Source organism: Morone saxatilis, unplaced genomic scaffold (assembly GCF_004916995.1).
Source record: "Morone saxatilis isolate NCDOM2014 unplaced genomic scaffold, NCSU_SB_2.0 Contig24, whole genome shotgun sequence".
NCBI lineage: Eukaryota > Metazoa > Chordata > Actinopteri > Moronidae > Morone > Morone saxatilis.
In genome coordinates, this window is record NW_023339807.1 from 8,965,716 (window position 1) to 8,972,374 (window position 6,659).

Here is a 6,659-nt window from a genome sequence, read left to right on the forward strand (position 1 = left end):
CACATGTCATTGTGGCACACAGTAGAACTGTCCTGATCTTCTCAAAGTGCAGTGGAGTCTTGAACCAGTTCCCTACAGTGGGACCAATGCTGAGACCAGATTTCTTCGTCGAGCCAGCGTGGCTTTTAGCTCCAAACATCAAAGAAGGAGACACAGTGTTTTGAACGCTGTTGTCATATGAGCCATCTGGCTTGTTTACTTCCTCCAAACTTAACCTAATAGTTAGCCTAAGGCAGGGGGCAGGCAGGGATGTGTGTGCACTCTGAAACCATCAGTTCCAAGGACTCATTAATCCTCACACTCGCCTTCCTCCCTGCCAGAAATGGTCATCTTATTAAGTCATTTAGTCAGCATTGAGCTGTGTAACTGGACAGTGCAGGCTGATAGGAAACATTTGAGTAAGTTGACGGTGACACAGGGCCCAGGCCTGGATTAAACCCGGGATGGTCTGGTTTGTGCACCCATAACGGGATGCTTGACAGAAACTTCCCAATGCACAGTAAATGCAAATGACATGGAGCAAAGGACAGCAGGTTGGAAATTAACCCAGGCCATTGTGCTAGGGACTCCTGCCTTTGTAGATGGGGTGCAAGCTCTATCAAATGTGCTGCCACATCACCCCAGCACAGGCTGTTATTGTTGATGATAGAAGCTCCCATAGTAAAACTTGGTACCATAATCATAATGAGCACTAATTACACATATCCTGCTTCCTTAATTTGATGTGCTTCCTGTTAAATCAAGATATTGGTGGAAGACGTGATGCAGGAAGAGATTATTCAAAAGGATGTGAGTTCAGTAGAAAGATGATGTTTCGTTGGGTAGAACTGAGTGGCAGAATTTGTTGGCATTATTAAATTGGTGATTATTATGGCAATGAAAGGCGCTTAAACTTTTTCATCATGTAATAACCTGAAGTGAACTTTTCCTATACTTCTCTCTCTCTCTCTCTCTGTCGTCTACTCCTCTCCCTCTCTCTCTCTCGGTCTCTGTTGCTCTCCGTCTCTCTCCGGTCTGCAGCAGTCTTTGCCCTTCCGCGTCCCGCCCACTGGCTTCCGCCAGCCCTGGGCCACCCGAAGGAGGAGGTGGAGGTGGAGGAGGAGGTCATGGAGGAGGGCTAGTGGAGCAGCTTAGTAAGACCAACCTGTACATCAGAGGCCTGCCGCCTGCCACCACTGACCAGGACCTCATCAAACTCTGCCAGCCGTGAGTTCTGTTCAACTTATCTGACCCCGTCCTCGCTCTGCAGATGCATCCTTGAGTTCAGTTCCCCAGTTCTCCTGCTCTGTTCATTTCAGCTTGTGGTAATTAGTTTTGTGTGAGTACAACAGCAGCTTATAATGAGTATCAACAGTTTGCTGTTGACCTCTCTGTCCCTCCCCTGTGCTTCCTCAGAGGAAAAAACACAACCCAGCTGGGCCTAACCCATCCGCTCACTTCTGTACTGGTCATCTACACACACATACACACACACACACACACATACGCTGCACAAGGACAAACACGCATATATCCTTCCACCCGTCTCGACAGAAGATGTAAACCCCTCAAACAGATATGTCAACAGTTTGAGAAACTTCTTATTGAAAATATTACAGATAAACTCCACTAATTCCATGATCATAATAGTAAAATTAGGCGGAATAGGGATGTAATTGCACTTTAGTTAATGGTTTATTTTAACTCCTTGTACATTCATTTTCACACACAGTTCATGTAAATGTCCCTTTGCTCTCTATCAAAACATTTCAAACATTGTTTTTTAATTAATTAATTTTTAACCTTTTTTAAGCAACCCCACAACATTTCCTCAGCAGCTGTTCTGGAGCCTTCCATCGTTTCCATCCATTTCTACTAACAACTTCAGTAACAATGGTCCTTTTCCACTAACATGCCAATATGACACTAGAAGACAGCTTACCCGTACAGCAATATAGCTGAGTATATCTTTTCTTCTTGGTGGTTCTGTTGGTGAATGATGTGGTTGTGGTTAGTGCTTAACTTCAGCTATTTGGCACCTGTCATCCTATCTTTCTTGCTAAAATCCAATCCTGCAAATTCTTTTCACAATCGTCCCCATGTGGGCAAACAGAGTCAACACAGAATGTAATGCAAACGATAAAGCAGCTCTCTCAGAGAGGGTCTTGTTTGCCTACAGCTATTACCTGATATTATCAAATGTAATTGGAGAATGATATATTAAGCTATATATTCAGCAGGTAAGGACTTTAAATGATGTCATAAACATTTCTAATTGATCTAATGGATTTTGGAGTAAAGAAAAAGACGGATAAAAAATAACACACACACACACACTCACCATACCTTGCCCTTCTGCGTGTCAGCTGTAGTTCAAGCCTGTTGTATTTCAGCTTAGCCCTGGAGGCGTTCTGGAGAAACAGGGTGAAAAATGGGGGCCAATAAAAGTTTCATTAGAGGCCCAGTCAGTGTGCCAAGTGGCCAGTAACATTTAGGAAAGGTCAGTGGGAGAAGGGGGCCTGTGTGTGCTTGTTGGGCTGCAGTCTTAGCCTTAGGTTTCCAAATCTCTCCGGCTTTCGGAAATAGACTGAGTGGCAGTTTCCTGTCACTCACTGACATGACATGCACGCATGCGCGCACACAGACGCACACAAACAGGCATTTCATTCATGCACACAGTTACGTTGAATAACAGAAGGACAGTCCCTTGACACTGACTAACACACACACACACACACACACGCACTTTCAAATCAATGTCATCCTCATCCTTATTGTTACCATGCATGGATTTTTTTTGTGTAACAACCCGCCCACCAGCACCATCCTCTCCCTTCCTATTCTGTCATCCTCCTCACCCCCTCCTTTCCCCCCTGTCTCTGTGCCAGTTCTCAGAGTGTCAGTGAAAAGTGCTGTTGTCAGCTGACATTTCCAATCACTCCCCCGGTCGCCCAAACTATGGACACACTTTTAACGTCTGGGGACAGAGCAGAACGTGACCGGAATCTAAAGCAGAGCACAAGGGCAATTTTTCTCTCGCTCGCTTGCTTTCCCTCTCACTTGTTGTATTTCTGTCTCTCTCTCTCACGTTTTCCACCAATTCACTACACTTATCTATCTATCTGTCTATCTGCTAGCCTCTACTTCATGATGGAGGGGTTGCATGAGGACAGACGAGCTTTAACCACTCAAAGCCACTCAACCACTTCTGAGAAATCACCGAAAAAGAATATAAAACACTGAATGAGTTCACTATCTCTCGTTAATCAGCAGCAGCTCAGTTAGAAAAAACTGAAATCTTGCTCTAAAATTGTAGAATGGCTCATGGAAACTTGAAAAGCTTTGCACGAATGTGCTTGATGTTTTGGAGCAGTTGATTGATATGAAACCTGAACCTAAGAAATATCTCATCGTCTTGAAATTTATTATCTAATATTTCAAGGACAGATTCCATCTTTAATTATCTTACTGTTTAATGAGAAAATCTCTGTGGACAAGAATTCATTTTTTTTTTACATTTTTCTTTAAATTGTTTAATAGGAGCAGTAATATTGTTGGTAGGTGTCCATTTTGTCTATAGAAATTCTATGGATTGGGCGCCCGGTTAGCTCAGTNNTGTACGGAGTTGCTGCAGCGGCCGAGGGCTCGAATCTGACCTGCGGCCCTTTGCTGCGCATCATCCCCTCTCTCTCTACACACTTTTCCTGTCTATCTTCGGCTGTCACTATCAAATAAAGGCAATAAAAGGCCAAAAAATAACTTTAAAAAAAAGAATTTCTGTGGATTGAAACACTGGTATATTCTTACCCACAATGATAGTTTCATTTATTGACATCCGTTGGCAAAAATGGGAGGATGATAAAAGTAAGATAAAAAATAAGAAAATGTACAACTACTGTAAACAGTGTAGAATGGCACTGTAGTACTGTGCTTACCAATGGGTCTTATTATTCTAGCTTTGAATAATTAGAATGTCGACAAAACTGTTTTTTTGTTGTTTTTTTAACTTTGGAACAGTGACAAAATAATCTCACCTCAATGTCTATTTGGTAGCTGTTGTGAAGCTTTTGATCATATCACAAGATCAGAAAAAAGTATTTTTTGGCGAAGGGGAACATATGATTTTGTTTTAAATGAAACATTTCGCTTATTCTGGCAGATTAGACCTCTGCTCATGTTGTAGGTGGACTAACCTATCCTGGGAATTACATACCCGTCACCCATCTCCATGCACCAATAAGAATTATAAAAGTGTAATTTGTCCCACCTTGGCTGTTGCAACAAAACAAACTATAGAGTAAGGCACATGTTGATCACCCACAATTGGCACACACGCACACACAGCCCTGAGAAGAGCTCTAATCAGTCAGAACAAGTGAAATCACCAGTGTAGGTACCACAAGTGTTCATTATTGATCTTCACTATGTAACACGAGCATTAGGTTAGAATTTTCTCTCTCTACTCTACTTTTTCGATCTTAAGAAATATACCCCGCAAGATTTAAAAAATAAAGCAGCCAGTATACTCCATTTGATATACTTGTAGGATGGCCTAATAGCTTCAGAAACCTCTTTCCCCAGCTCCTTTTTTTTACGTCAGAATTGGGGCTGAGTCCAACAATTTCTTTAAATTCCTAAAACCAATGATCCAACATTCACACCCCCTTCATGCAGTGATTGAACCTCTCTCTCTAGCTCTTTTTTTTTTACCCGTAACACACCTATTTCTGTAACTTTTTGTATTTACAACTGAATGCAACACTATGAATGCCTTGCAGGAGAGATTATCGGAAAGTGTGTCCCGTGTTCCCCATTTGAACTATCACAGAGTGTTGCCCTTCTCTATGACGCAATCGAGCGTGGCGGTAGGCTATAAACACTGTTGCCTTGAAGTGATCAGACAACAAGCTGTACAAACTTGTTCTTTTCTAACATAATGCCACCCTTAGGGTTAAAAGTCATGTTCTTTTGTCACACGTAGTTTCACTGAAATTATATTGCTAAAAAGATCCTATAATTAGGAACTTAAATGGAGAAGGTATTGAGCTCCGTGAAGAGTTATGGCCAGGGACGTAGTGGAGATTAAACTCATCGAAACTCAATTTATCACCATTGTATCTGAAATAGAGTGATACCCGGGTATTTGGTCTGACATAAATCTTAGTCCCATACTATTATCAGATGAAAGGAAAATAAGCTCCTCTTAAGTCCCATGGGATTTCACTTGTTGGAGGGAAACCACGAAGAAGAATTTGCTGGGGCAGGAAGTGCTTAAAATCGGAGACTAGTGTGTGAAACATGGACATTTTTGAGGGGGAAATAAACTTTTTCGTCGCCGAAAAGCCATTATCTCTGTGATCGATCGTTTCTGGCTTTCGTGAACGCAGCGGTGCGAAAAAACAGGTAGCGACAGTACAGTTTTGTATGCGTTTCTGCCAACAATCGTATGAGTTGAAAAGCCATGTTGTTGTACACGTAAGGGCCCTGACATGTGCACAACATTTTAATTACATTTTGGTTTTAAGAGGAGCAAAAGCACTAGGAGATGCCCCCAAGAAGTGTATTATAACTAACTGGGAGCTCTGGCCATTAGCTGCAGGATCTCCAGTTTGCTAGAACCAATTCTGGTCGTTATATTTCCTATCGACAGTACTCGGGGACTTCTAGTGATCAAGACTAGGGTATAAATCAGTTCCCCTTTAATGGCTGGACCAATGAGCTGTGTTACAGACATGCTGCAATAGAGATAAGACATGCAAAGCTGTTCTTTCACACTGAACTGACATTAGGTCTTCTCTTTCACTATCTAAGCTCTCTTCTTCTCAGCTCTTCTCAACCTTTTTCACTTTTAGACCTTCACGCTAATATAGATTTTAAAATGAATATTCTGTGAAACATACAACTGCAATGCTTAGCCTGCAATGCACTGAACATCAGTCCATCCTACATGTGAAGGGTCTGAGTGTGTGTGTGTGTGTGTATATGAGTGAAAATATCATGATAGCGGTCCATTGCCTACCACAGAGTGATGAGCAAAGCTTTCAAGGGGCATTTCATGAGGATTGAAACACCAAATGGTTTTGTTGAACGGCCAGAAAATACCCGTTGTCATTTTGGTGTCCAGAAAGCAATCCACTGTCAGAGAAGACGCAGTGGAGGGCTCTCTTACATGCTCCTCTTGGTGCTTAAAGACCTCTTTAACTCTTTTATAGATAAAAACACATTTTAAACATTAACAAAACACTGATGCTGATTGTATTCCAGGAAACATCCTTATCCCTGGGATAAGAACAGCAGCACCATATTTGACCATAACTGCGTCAACACATTTCTGTGAATTTATAGCTCTGTCAATGATCATCTGCCATTGATTGCGTGGTAGATTGTGTGGTGTGCGGGTTTTTTCTCTTGGTTTGGTTTACATAATTACATTATGTAGGACATGGGCAGCCAGAAGCGCTTTTTCTCTTTGGAACACTTCAGAGAGTGAATGGAGCAGATCTATTTCAGGAAGTGGGTTAGTGGTGAGGGGAAGAGGCTTGATTCAGAGAATAAACACATATTTTACAAATGAGGATATTTGTTATTGCACCATCCAGCCCCTGGTGTCCCTGAGTCTGTAGATAGTGAGATAAGCCATATCAGGCACATCTCAGCCTGGATAAGAGTATTACATTTAG

At 42.0% G+C, this 6,659-nt stretch overlaps 1 long non-coding RNA gene across 1 annotated transcript in view; it reads left to right on the forward strand.

Annotated features, from left to right (window-relative positions):
* The first annotated feature begins 1,061 nt into the window (after positions 1-1,061).
* LOC118335374 overlaps positions 1,062-6,659 on the forward strand; it is a 17,465-nt gene continuing 11,867 nt past the window's right edge. The window contains exon 1 of the long non-coding RNA XR_004797060.1: positions 1,062-1,206. This is a non-coding gene — a long non-coding RNA (uncharacterized LOC118335374). The remainder of the gene's footprint in view (positions 1,207-6,659) is intronic.